At 42.4% G+C, this 14374-nt stretch overlaps 1 protein-coding gene across 2 annotated transcripts in view; it reads right to left on the bottom strand.

The window, feature by feature from the left end:
• The window catches only part of LOC123769167 (uncharacterized), a 59382-nt gene extending 49919 nt beyond the window's left edge, over positions 1 to 9463 (bottom strand). Inside the window, exon 1 of one of the 2 annotated variants that reach the window (XR_011225575.1) lies at positions 9333 to 9463. The gene's annotated coding sequence lies outside the window, so the exon portion shown is untranslated. Of the gene's footprint in view, positions 1 to 3718; positions 5124 to 9332 lie in introns of those variants that run through there. The other variant, XR_011225576.1, reaches the window with a different exon arrangement.
• Between the last annotated feature and the right edge of the window lie 4911 nt (positions 9464 to 14374).

Below are 14374 nucleotides of genomic sequence, written 5' to 3'. Positions count from 1 at the left end.
CTAGGTCGTCGGGCTCCTTTTATGCCGTAGCACAAGGGTAACACACGGACTCTCACATCAAAATTTAATTTGATGTGTGGCGCTATGAATTGGGTTTTGAATTCCCAGAAGCAATCCTTCATTATAAGATCACATTACTAGACAATCATACAAAGCAGAACATGGCTGGAACAAGAAAGGTTGAAGGGTTGACATTAAAAACCCTTTTCTATAACAATAACAAGTTTATTAACAAAGAGACTAAACTACTACAACATCGAGTTTACGTTACGTTAATGTCCATCTAGTGGCACTTTAACAACAGCTACTTAACAACCATATAACAACGACATCTGTCCATTGCCGCGAGGTTGAATACTGAACTAACATGAACACAGGTGTGTGCCCACTGACGACGCAATATTGCAAGCAAATAATTCAACAAGACTAAGTTTACACAACAGTGAACGTTACGTTACGTTAATGTCCATCCAGTGGCACATTGTAAGAAAGCTATTCAATAACTCATCGAGAAATAACAACAGTGTCCATCTTGTTGTCACATCGAGCTGACTAAATGAACTAACTAAACTTTTGGAACGAACTAACTTTTGGAACCAATTGCCGCGTAACGTGGTGGAGGTGGGGTCCCTCGATTGTTTCAAGCGTGGGTTGGACATGTATATGAGTGAGATTGGGTGGTTATAAATAGAAGCTGCCTCGGATGGGCCAATAGGCCTTCTGCAGTTACCTTTGTTCTTATGTTCTTAAACAATGGTGAACCCACTGACGACACGAGAATGCAATCAAGAAACCCCTGCAGTATCCTACAATACAGTAACTATTGCATACAACATTAGGGCAGGTTCTAAAACGAGTCTCCAATAACCTCCTTTCAGTTACGTTAACACTCTTTGGGACTCCTTGCAATTAATTTACAAATGTAAACAAAGCTAGCCAAGGTGGGACCCTGAGACACTCCTCTGGTAATCCCCAAGTTACTTTAACTCTCATCTCTCGCGACGATAATAAAAGAAATTGCCTTAATCAATTACTAAATTGATTATGTGATTAATTACGTTAATTGACTGTCAACAGCAGTCAGCAACAAAGTACTCTACGTTAATCACAAACACTTGCTCCTACAAACAAGTCAAACTGTTAAACAATAACTCGTTATCTCTTAATTACATCACACTTGACCCCTCAAGCATTCAGTGAGTAATTTCTAATTACTGTCAAACGGACAACTAATTAAATTCCAACTGAGTTACGTTAACTTAGCTTACCTCTCTCTTGGTAGCTTCTCCAGTCTATGTCAAGTTTACTTTAATGAACATTAATTCACCTAATTAACCCAGAGCAATTAATTAACTGTCAACTGGACCGATAATTTATTATACACAAATACGTCTCACTGCCTAAGCAGGTCTCATCAAACTCCGTGAATTCACGGACGAGGTGTTAATTATCCTAATTAACATTGGTGCTTAGTCATCTGTGCCCCCAGACAGATATGATTAATCTAACGACTTATGCTAGCCCAATGACTTCACCCTACGACAGTCAAACCCTTTGACGTTAATTACTCCACTAATTAACTTCAGCCACTAATTAGCCGTCCCACAGACAGGTAATTAGTCATTAGCAAATTACGTTAACACAAATACTGTAACCCTTGACAGTCCCTCACAACTATGTGAATTCATGATGAAAATGCTAATTATGCAATTAGCTAGAGTAGGCAATTAGTTGTCACACGGACAATTAATTGCACCCGAAACGTATAAGCTCAACACTGTCTACCTTAACAGCTCCCTCATTAAGTAATGTGCAACTCCTTATGAATTAATGAACCCCCTAATTAATTCTCACTGAATCCTTAATGACCCAAGATTACTACAAGAACACACTAGGGTCTTGGCTCCACAGACAAGTGACCCTGGTGTGACACAAGTCACCCCACTTAATATACACCCATATAATCGAAACGCTTTGCGTAATAGTGGCTTTAGGCATTGTATGTACTAGCTCTATCTATTAATCCAACAAACTTTGTAAAATCTCTTTATGTATGTACCTTACCTAAATAAACATTTATTTATTTATTATTTATATATATATATATATATATATATATATATATATATATATATATATATATATATATATATATATGCAATTGACGATCACAAAACACTGATCATTTTATGCGGAAAATCCACAGAGAAATATGAAATGAGGTGAACGTTTCGGCTTTGTTAAAGCCTTTGTCAACACCAGACTGAGTCAGTCTGGTGTTGACAAAGGCTTTAACAAAGCCGAAACGTTCACCTCATTTCATATTTCTCTGTGGATTTTCCGTATATATATATATATATATATATATATAATTATATATATATATATATATATATATATATATATATATATATATATAACTGAAAACTCACACCCCAGAAGTGACTCGAACCCATACTCCCAGAAGCAAGGAGTACAAGACGCCTTAATCCACTTGACCATCACGACCGGACATAATGAGGTGATAGCCGAGGCTATTTGAACCACCCCACCGCCGGCACTCGGATAGTTATCTTGGGCATAGCATTTTACCAAATCACCTCATTCTTAGGGGCACACGTGAGGAACACAAATGCGAACAAGCCAGAATGGATCTGGCTTGTTCGCATTTGTGTTCCTCACGTGTGCCCCTAAGAATGAGGTGATTTGGTAAAATGCTATGCCCAAGATAACTATCCGAGTGCCGGCGGTGGGGTGGTTCAAATAGCCTCGGCTATCACCTCATTATGTCCGGTCGTGATGGTCAAGTGGATTAAGGCGTCTTGTACTCCTTGCTTCTGGGAGTATGGGTTCGAGTCACTTCTGGGGTGTGAGTTTTCAGTTGCATATTGTCCAGGGGACCATTCTGGCTTGTTCGCATATATATATATATATATATATATATATATATATATAATATATATATATATATATCACGGCCCCATATGCTTACAACCCACCGTAACACGTTAATTACTGTGAACACACACACGGTAATGACACACACTGTTTGGTAACAATACAAATGTATACACCTGCATCACTGCTCCTTACTTCTGCAACAACTTGCGAAGAATTACTGTGTGGAATCACTTTGAATGCTAATTATTCTAATTAGCCTGAATACGTAATTATCTGTCCCAGGGACAGATAATTACTTCAGCAATGAAAATACGTTAACTCAAAACACCGTCGCTCCACCGACAGCTGGCACTAATTATCATAATTAGCCAGAGTAACCAATCCCTCATTAAACATTGTGAATCCTCTGATTTAGTTAAAGACCCCTTAATTAACTCTAAAACTCCTAATTTCGCAATTAAGATTAGTACCAGGCACCCACAGCTCCCAGTGCAGTAATATGAACATATACATATACATTGAACACTGCCCAAACACACACAACATAGGATTAATTAACATACCCCATATGCTAATGACAACACAACACATTAAGTCAGTAATCACAATTACTGACTCCCCACACGACACATGACACAGTAATTACAGACACCAGGGGTGTCAACGGTCCACCCATGACCATGGTCTGACAAATTACTGGACCTGCAATGAACACTCATGGACATTTTCCTGGCACAATGTATAATAAACAATACTCTATAACCCCCTCACGAATAAATCAATTATTGCACTAGAGAAAATTACAGTTACTACAGACCTCAGGGTGTCACTTGACCAACCCTATGTTATCTTGGCCCTGCAGCTGCTTTCCTCTGAAATGATATACATATCTGGCAACATGACAATTCTTGACTCTGAACGATATATATTGAATCGTCAGATCAAAATAACATTTATATGGAAAATCTCCACACTAACTGGTTTAAATACCCGAGCCAGTCAACACACAATTTGTACCACATATGCATCTAATTGTGTTCCTGTGTAAATCATACACACTCACGTCCTTACAGACAGCCTGTGTCCTCCCACAGCTGCTAATTGATGTCAATACTGGTGCGCCTCTCCACCTGGCTTCCCTCATCTAGCAGGCGCTTGGCACAACCACAGCTGCAACTGATTTCACATCAATACAGAGGCATTACAGCACCTAATACAGAATTATGAGTACTCACGTTACCGGTTCTCCTCATTCACAATCATCTTCATTCACACTCCACTGGCTGAAGCACTGAAGCTGAACATCACTCAACTCCTCACACGTGGTTCTGGCATAACCACGTGCATAGACCCGGTGTAGTCACAGAGTGTAGCCACAGGGTGATGCGAGGTGATGTTGGCGCCGCTGCCAGGGTGAGGAGCGGCATAGGCTGGCTGTGTAGCCCTCAGGCGTACACAGCTGGTGTAGAGGACTCTTGAACGCGCGCGCGCACACACGCACACACGCCACGAGCATGAGGTACTCGTACACAGGGCGTGCTGGTGTGCATATAATGGCGATGCGGGTGAGGTAGAATTCAATGTCCCAACACGGACTCGTAATTTCACTAAATCCCAGCTAGGATCTTCCTCTAACACTTGAGAAACCATCCTCAATTCTACCTCGTGCCAAACATCTTAGTCAATACAACAGATGACTAGAGATGTGAGTAATAACGTGCGATCACAACGAGGCTGCCTGTTGCCTCGGCTGAGCACATGTTCACTCATACTGAGTCCTTCTCAATTCTTTACTATCTTTCCCACTGTTACGACCCAGGTTGCCTAGCCTCTCCACCCTTGTAACCCAGGTTGCCCAGCCTCACCACCCTTGTAACCCAGGTTGCCCAGCCTCTCCACCCTTGTAACCCAGGTTGCCTAGCCTCTCCACCCTTGTAACCCAGGTTGCCTAGCCTCTCCACCCTTGTAACCCAGGTTGCCTAGCCTCTCCACCCTTGTAACCCAGGTTGCCTAGCCTCTCCACCCTTGTAACCCAGGTTGCCTAGCCTCTCCACCCTTGTAACCCAGGTTGCCTAGCCTCTCCACCCTTGTAACCCAGGTTGCCTAGCCTCTCCACCCTTGTAACCCAGGTTGCCTAGCCTCTCCACCCTTGTAACCCAGGTTGCCTAGCCTCTCCACCCTTGTAACCCAGGTTGCCTAGCCTCTCCACCCTTGTAACCCAGGTTGCCAGCCTCTCCCCTTGTAACCCAGGTTGCCCCTCTCTCACCCTTGTAACCCAGGTTGCCAGCCTCTCCACCCTTGTAACCCAGGTTGCCTAGCCTCACCACCCTTGTAACCCAGGTTGCCTAGCCTCTCCACCTTGTAACCCAGGTTGCCTAGCCTCTCCACCCTTGTAACCCAGGTTGCCTAGCCTCTCCACCCTTGTAACCAGGTTGCCCAGCCTCTCCACCCTTGTACCCAGGTTGCCTAGCCTCTCCACCCTTGTAACCCAGGTTGCCCAGCCTCTCCACCCTTGTAACCCAGGTTGCCTAGCCTCTCCACCCTTGTAACCCAGGTTGCCCAGCCTCTCCACCCTTGTAACCCAGGTTGCCTAGCCTCTCCACCCTTGTAACCCAGGTTGCCCAGCCTCTCACCCTTGTAACCCAGGTTGCCCAGCCTCTCCACCCTTGTAACCCAGGTTGCCTAGCCTCTCCACCCTTGTAACCCAGGTTGCCCAGCCTCTCCACCCTTGTAACCCAGGTTGCCTAGCCTCTCCCCCTTGTAACCCAGGTTGCCTAGCCTCTCCCCCTTGTAACCCAGGTTGCCCAGCCTCTCCCCTTGTAACCCAGGTGCCCAGCCTCCCTACCTTGTAACCCAGGTTGCCAGCCTCTCCACCCTGTAACCCAGGTTGCCCAGGCCTCTCCACCCTAGCTCCATTGTGCTCTTGGCTTTGCCTGCGCCTTCTAGTGCAAATTTTACTTTCAGTGTACCTGAAAGTATCCTTAAGCGACCTACCTCATTTTTTGTATAGTTTTATATATTCTTTTTTCATATCTGGATATTTTTTACATTTTTTTTTGTTTTTTTCTGTCAAACAGCCCTCTTATGCAAACTATTATAGACTCAGACCTTAACCTCTTATCTAGTATCTATGACAATCATCACTTTAATGATCAAAGTTACAGGTATTATACAGCACATGATGTAAACAATGCTTTAACTTGTAATCACAATGTTTCTGTAATTAACTTGAATGTAAGATCTCTAAGCAAACACTTTGATTATGTTAATGCCCTGATTCAAACAGCTGACAACAAATTCTCTTTTGTTGTGTTTACTGAAACGTGGTTAAAAGAGGACACTACTCAACTCTACAACATACCTAACTACTCAGCTATTCACAACTGTCGTCCTATACAAAGAGGTGGTGGTACTTCTCTTTACTACCACTAGAACTGACTTGCTTAAAAGTAATTAAATCTAGAGACCCTTGTAGAGTATATATTTGCCTGTTTCAGAGTCAAGGGTAGCGAGGCTGTCTTGACTGTGGGAGCAGTCTACAGGATCCCTAACACTGATGTGACTGAGAGTGAAGAGCTCTCATTCTTTGAGGAACTCCTTGACCCTCACAGAGCAACCATTTGCCCCCGCATAACACCCACGATCGATCAAATTGGATCCAGGCACAATCCACGATAGCGGGATCACCGTAGGGATAAGGAAATTGATGATAACATGGCGATAACGGTGTTGGAGGTGGCAGACAGGCCACCCCTACCAAGGACACCTCGCCCCAGACAACGCCGATCCCAGACTGAGTTTTGGCGGGTTAGAGGACACCAAGGTACTGGCCTCCCCACCCCCCCCTCACCTTGTCTTGCCCAATCAGAACGAAACCTTACAGGCCTATGAGATGCCACTTCCAATCACAGGACTTGGCACCCAAACACCTACAAGGTGCCACTACCAACCACCACTCTTCCCCGTGTCACATGACTTGTGACGGAGGCGAGGGAGGCCTGGGGATGATGTCACACACAGGGTGGGGGAGGTGCCCAGCACCCATCCTCCACCAAAAAACCGTTGGCCCCAGTTTCAAGTACCTCCTTGCTCTGTACACATTATCTAAGTATGTTAAACGCTGTATTTCTTCTCACAGAGCAGTTACAGACTCCCTTGTAGTCTTAATGAACAGCCCATAAGCTTGGGCTTTCTTTACACTCCCCACAAGAGCTTGTAGTGTGTGAACGTATTGTTTCTAGAGCACTGGAGTGCACCCTACACTCTAACATAATCTAGAAAAACTAGCTGGGAATTCCATTCCCTCACGCTTCTTACCAGTAAAGTAAGAAGGGGATTATCGTGTGGATTAGAGTTAAATAAGTGTTATCACTAAAATTCCCAAACTGTAACTACAAATGTGAAGTGACATATTTTATTTGCTGTTTGGCGGCTCCCTGAGACTCCAACACTGAGTAGTGTCATATTTTGATGCCTTTGTGGACTTCAACTCTGAAGAGGAGATTCAGGACTTCTAGCCTTGTGTTAAGGGGGCGTCTGGTTGGCATCTGGGTCCAAAAATGCAAAAATGAAAACTCATTCGATTTCAATCAAACTTTTTTGACAAGTTCTATATGAAAAGTGTTTCATCTGGTCCAAGTTTCAGCATTGTAGCATAAATAGGAAGGGAGAAAAAAAATATTGAAGTAGTTGTGAAAATTATGCAAAAATGGTCAAAATCGATTATCAATCAAAAGTGTCAACTGAAATCATAACTACAACTCTTTGCTATCACAATAGCATATATTAAACAAATATTATTATTAGTTTAATTGGAAAAAAAAATTAAGGAAAAAAAAAAAAAAGGATTTTTTTTTCTTTTTTTTTTTTAAATATTTTTTTTTTTCATTTTTTTTTGGGGCGATTTGCATCAAACTTACACACCTGACTGTACGTAAGCCTATCTGTAAGGATGCCTATTTTGGAGAAAATTGGTTGATGTCAACCCCAGCCACAGATTTTAGAACCTTAGACTTTATTCATTTCTGTTTTTTTTTCAATTGACACAAACGTTTACAAAACTCATTCTTTTTTTATTCAATTTACATGAAACTTACACAGTATATGTGGAGGGCATGTCTCTACATTGGGGGGCTTTCATTTTTCTCTAAGTTCATTTATTGATTTTATAATAGCAATAAACATGCCATATTTGCAAAAAATTTTTGGGGAACTTTGAACATTTGTATTAGGAAAACTAAAGATGTTTTGGAAATTCTAAATCCCCAAATCCTTTATTATATGCTAATGTGTCAGAAAAGTGTCACAGAATAATTTTATCTGAAACGTGTGTTCTGAAGTGTGGACTTGAAAATGTGTAAAAAACGTTCAAAAAAAAAAAAAAAAAAAAAAACTCCCTTTCTATTTACGCTGCAGTACTGAAACTTGGGACAATTTAAGCACTTTTCATATACAACTAGAAAAATAATATTGGTTGACATTGAACAACTTTCATTATAATAACCAGACGCCCCCTTAACTTACTTGATTGTTACATCGTTGTGGATATGTATATATAATAAGCTGTGCCATGTAGATAAGTTCGCTCCTGTAAACTGGTGGATTTTACTTAGACTTTCACTCTGAAAACATGCCGACTGTTAAAATTATCTAAATGGAGCACAGGCTCTGAAAAGAGACCCAAAGTCATCTAAGATTGAAAGGAGAAAGAGGAAAATGCAGGGGGTGGAAATGGATCAGATAGTGTAGCATTTGCGTAGAAAAACACGACTGGCAGAGGAATAAATGTTTATCTGAAAAAGTAGAGAAACAATGGAAAAATCAATCCAGATCAAGAGAGCAGTAGAGCTAGGAGAGGTCCCAGCAAAAGCTGGACGGGAGGAAAGAAAGGAATAACCGTGAAAATTACCAGGACGAATGCCAAGCCTCGGCGCTCAGAGACAGATATAGAGCAGAGAAAATTGTGATATCGTAAGTTAAAGTTCATGAAAATTGGCTTAGAAGCCATGAATATTCCATTGAAAAGTAGACAAAGTTAAGAACCGAGAACAAGAAATAGACAAAGGAGAAACACTAAGGCACATGACACTAGGGTGGATTAGGAGCAGGTTCAGTTAAGTCTTGCAGTAGACGTTAGTGGGGGGGGGGGTGGTGGCCATGGACGTCAGGGTAGGGGCGAAATGGAAAATCTTGCAAAGAAGGTGGCAGGAAGGAGCATATGTCCACTGGTGTAGTGTGACGTCCACTGGTGTAGTGTGACGTCCACTGGTGTAGTGTGACGTCCACTGGTGAAGTGTGACGTCCACTGGCGTAGTGTGACGTCCACTGGTGTAGTGTGACGTCCACGGGTACATTGTGATGTCCATTGTAGTAGTGTGCAGTCATCGAGGCACCTCACTACCCAAATGTCAATATAGAGATGAGAGTCTCACCAAAGCTACTGTCAGCTCCACCTGGGCTACGGTCAGCTCCACCTGGGCTACGGTCAGCACCACCAACACCTCGACGTTCATTCTGTCTTCTCTTTAACTCTTGTTCTCTGTCTGAAATAGGGAGAGAGGAGCATTAGTTTAATTGGGTTTCCAAGATTTACAATCATTTACGTACAGTCAATTTGGTACAGCAGCAGCAACCTGTCCTCAGGATGTATGTACCCACACAGCTCGTATAAGACTTGGCTACAAGTATCTCTGGCAGTTCGGCTTGTATAGGGATCTAGATGAAGTAAAGTGTAAAGTGTGTGGACATAGGCAGGGACACACACTCGAACACTATATCTTGGATTGTTGTAAAATTGAGCCTTTTAGAGATAAATCTAAGCTCACTCTGTATGATATGGCAACCTATCTTATTACCATGGATAAATTACCTGAAATCCTTGCACTGTATCCATATTTCGCTTCCAGTAGATGAACGACATATGAGATTCAGAAACAAGTAGTGTATTGTGAGGACTAATAATAAACAGAAGCTTCCCTATGACTCTGTAATATCCCCATTGGCCAAACTATTATGTATTAACGACAAGACCTACCATTAATGTATGATTACTTACTGTAAAGATGTAGCTCTTGTAATAGCACTTTCTCTGTAACTAGCTGACATTGTATCTATAAGGTGTGAAGGATTGAAGAAATTGTTTATGTAATAATCTAAGATGAGGTCTGATAAAGACCTATTGTGCCCTCTGTAATGCTTTTGCGCTACCGCTCACAGGATGAGTATGGGGTGCACAATAAACTAGGCGCCTTCGGCGGCAACAATCAAGGTAATCCCTTTGGAACCATTATGCCATTATTGCTATTATGTACTCCCCATCTATAGTAATGTAAGGTTTACGTTCGTTTAGATTAAGTTAAACCAGTGTATTATTGTTCCATGCGTGAAATATGGAATCGAATAGTATGAGTATCCTCTAGAATTTAAATTAAAAGAAAACTTAGGCTTCAGACTGTTTAAAAAAACGAATTAACAATAGGTTTTGTGTATTTTAAATCAACGATTATAATACAATAAGGTTCTAAATGTGGAAAAATTTCCACCAAAATTATAGCATGACATGTCTGAGTACATGGTTTATGAAAGCATATGGGCCAGGCATGGCTATTCACAGAACAGGCCAAGCTCTCTCGAAACCGAGAGTGTCAAGTCAGCATAATACGACCATTTTGTGATCTTCACCATCCCAGGAAGGCCTCTATAAATGAATCCATATCAGAAAATGTAATTGCATCTAACAGCTATAAGCATACCATAGTAATACTTCAAAATAAATACATATACTTAAGAAATATTTGTTTAGCCAAATACATTTGGTTAACGATAGTTTAAATGGATCATTAAAAGAAGCAATGCAATGATACTCGCCTTAGGATAGATTTGCATGTGTGTCCAGATGCTGACACTTTAATAAACACGCTACCACCTCATGGGGACTCCCTTGTTCAGCCTTGACGCCGAGTAGACGTCTGGACACCACCTCTGTCTGGGAGCCGCCTGTTCACGTCTTGTTTTCGCGTTTTGGCTTTGCTACTGCCGTTTGGCATCCCTATTCAACGGTCCGATTGTACGACGCCTGGCGCACATATCGCCTTGGGTCACGGGATTGTTGATAGATTTTTTTGGCGTGTACTGGCTGGTTCTCCCGGCGGGGTGACGGTGTTCGGGGGCCGGATTGGCCGAGAGGTGCCGGGGGTTGGTGGGTCTTGGTGGGCTCCTGGTGTGCCCTCAGTCATGGTGGGCGGCCGGCTTTTGCTCTGCCAGAGAATATACTGGATGACTTTTTGCGTTTTAATTGGGGGTCGAGTTTTGGTTTTGCTACCTGGTTTTCTCCGCCCGTCTGCGTGTTTCTTTGCCGCGAGGCATATTAGTTTTTAGTGATTGGCGTCACTCGTTTTGCAATTTGCTTGGCGTTTCACCTTTCCGGGCTTCGCGATTAACCCATCACGGGTACGTCGGGGCGCATCCGATCCCACGATCGTCGTCACCCCTAAATCAACAACAACTCCATGGTTGTTCAAGTTGCTTTATTTACAGCCGTTTAACATCAGTGGACCTGGATGGTGGTGTAAACTGCACGTACAATTTGCATAAACAGCAAGACACTATTTAAAGTGATAAGTGTGTCTTGCCACTGTGAGAGGAGTGTGGACACTGACACCACAGCCTTGTCACCACCCTCCCTCACTGAGTAAACAACACTCGACCACCTCAACAACACTCCACAATGTTCAAGCTGCTTTATGTGTAGCTGTTCATCATCCGTCGACCTGGATGGTGGTGCTAACTGTACATAAATGTGTATAAACATTAAGACACTATTTTAATGAAATAAGTGTGTGTCTTCCCATAAACTGTGAGTGGAGGGTTAGAAACATCTGACGCCTGTAACCAGAACACGACAGAGTCAACAACACCAAATCAACATTAGTAGTGAATAACCAGCCCGTCCTCTTAATTTTAACGTCACTTTTCGCTCGTATGCGCACTATGGCCAAATTTGGACGTAATTTGAAATGAAATCGACTCACAAAAGTGACGTTCTGTTTCGTTTTCTATTTGAGTCCGGCGTACGCGCAGAGGTTATAAGAGGACACTTTAAATTAACGTTTTTCATAACGTTTTGAAACTTTATGAGAATTTCCTGCCCACCTAACCTATCAGAGGACCCTTAACTTACTGTTGTTGAAAAAAAAATCCCAAATTTATTTTCATATTTTTTATTTTCAAATTACGTCCAAATTCGGCCATACGGGTAAACGGCCAAAAGCGACGTTCTTTTTAAGAGGACAGGTTGTTGCACTACAAGCTCTGGCCTTACAAGAGGGTAAAATCTTTGTATAAGAAGACAAAGCTCCATACCTGCATCCTAATAAAATAAGAGAAGGTTGGTAGTGTAGTAACTAGAGATTGGATCCAATGCCTTTTTGTGCCACTAACCCCATTATATTGCAGGTGTGGTTATAATCATGAACTTACGAGCTCACCTAAGTAAATTACTTGCTACTAAAATAAAAATATACTAACTAGGTTAGTCAATGTTTGACAAATATTTGATATATTGCAACTGCTTAAAGACAAATAAAAGTATACATGTGCAATAAATTCACAGCATGAAAGAATCTTGTCATTGTTTATAATACAATTCATATGTGGCAAGATACCAGATCAAAGGGATTGGCTAAAATTACTTGTAACCGTATCAGTGCTAGCTGCATATATATATATATATATATATATATATATATTATTCCTTTTTACCAAGTGGTAAGTGGAGACTTTCATTCGCACAGGTTAATGGAAGGCAGCACCATTCCTGCTGGATAACTGAAAACTGAACCACTTAGGGAACACATAGACTGGGAGAATGGGGACCCACATGGTGGTGCAGATACGTGGCGAGCTAAACTCTTGGAAGTGGCAACAAGGAATTTTCTGAGCCAGCATGTCAAGGAACCCACAAGAATGAGAGGCAATGATGAACCAGCTAGACTCGACTTAATATTCACCCTGAATGAGTCAGAAATAAGGGAAGTCAAAGTTGAAGCCCCCATAGGAATGAGTGACCACAGTGTACTGACCTTTGAGTACTTGGTGGAGGTAGGGATAACCTATCCAAGGATGGGAGTGGAGGGGAAAAGACTGAATTACCGAAGAGGAAAATATGACGAGATGAGGAACTTCTTCAGGGGAATACCATGGGAAACAGAACTTAGAGACAAGAATGTGCAGGTCATGATGGATATTGTCACCCAAAAGTGCCAGGAAGCTGCAGACAGGTTTATCCCCGTCCAAAAGGGGAAAAACGAAAAACAACAGAAAAACCCATGGTTCAACCAGGAATGTAAGGTAGCGAAACAACTGAGTAAAAGAACATGGAGAAACTACAGAAATAACAGAACACCAGAGAGCAGGGAGAGATACCAGAGGGCCAGAAATTAGTACATCAGAGTGAGGAGGGAAGCAGAGAGACAGTTTGAAAATGACATCGCGAGTAAAGCCAAGACCCAACCAAAGCTGCTCCACAGCCATATCAGGAGGAAAACAGCAGTGAAGGAACAAGTGATGAAGCTGCGGAAAGGGGAGAACAGATACACAAAGAATGACAAGGAGGTGTGTGAAGAACTCAACAAGAGATTCCAGGAGGTCTTCACAATAGAACAAGGAGAAGCCCCTGCACTAAATGAGGAGGCGGCAAACCAAGCAACCTTGGAGGAATTTGACCTCACCAGTGATGAGGTCAAAAGGTGTCTGCTGGAGCTAGATGTGACAAAGGCTGTTGGGCCTGATAGAATCTCACCATGGATACTAAAGGAAGGTGCAGAAGCACTAAGTGTGCCACTCTCTATGGTGTATAACAGGTCACTGGAAACAGGAGACTTACCAGAAAGTTGGAAGACAGTTAACGTGGTCCCAATATACAAAAAGGGTGACAGGCAAGAGGCACTGAATTACAGGCCAGTTTCCTTAACTTGTATACCATGCAAGGTGCTGGAGAAGATCGTGAGGAAAAGGCTCGTAGAGCATCTGGAGGGAAATAACTTTGTAACGCACCACCAACATGGGTTCAGAGATGGTAAATCGTGCCTCACAGGTTTAATAGAATTTTATGACCAGGCAACGAAAATTAGGCAGGAAAGAGAAGGGTGGGCCGACTGCATTTTCCTGGATTGCCAAAAAGCCTTTGACACAGTACCCCATAAAAGGCTGTTAAAAAAGTTGGAGCAACAGGCAGGAGTAAAAGGGAAGGTGCTCCAGTGGATAAGGGAGTACTTAAGCAACAGGAAACAGCGAGTAACGGTGAGGGGGAAGACATCAGAGTGGCGAGATGTCACCAGCGGAGTCCCACAGGGCTCAGTACTTGGACCCATCCTGTTTCTAATATATGTGAACGATCTTCCAGAGGGTATAGACTCATTCCTCTCGATGTTTGCTGATGATGCAAAAATTATGAGAAGAATCAAGACGGATGAAG

This window comes from Procambarus clarkii, chromosome 86 (assembly GCF_040958095.1).
Source record: "Procambarus clarkii isolate CNS0578487 chromosome 86, FALCON_Pclarkii_2.0, whole genome shotgun sequence".
Taxonomy (NCBI): Eukaryota; Metazoa; Arthropoda; class Malacostraca; order Decapoda; family Cambaridae; genus Procambarus; species Procambarus clarkii.
Note: the sequence above shows the minus strand (reverse complement) of the source record. Positions and strands in the feature narration are given on the sequence as shown.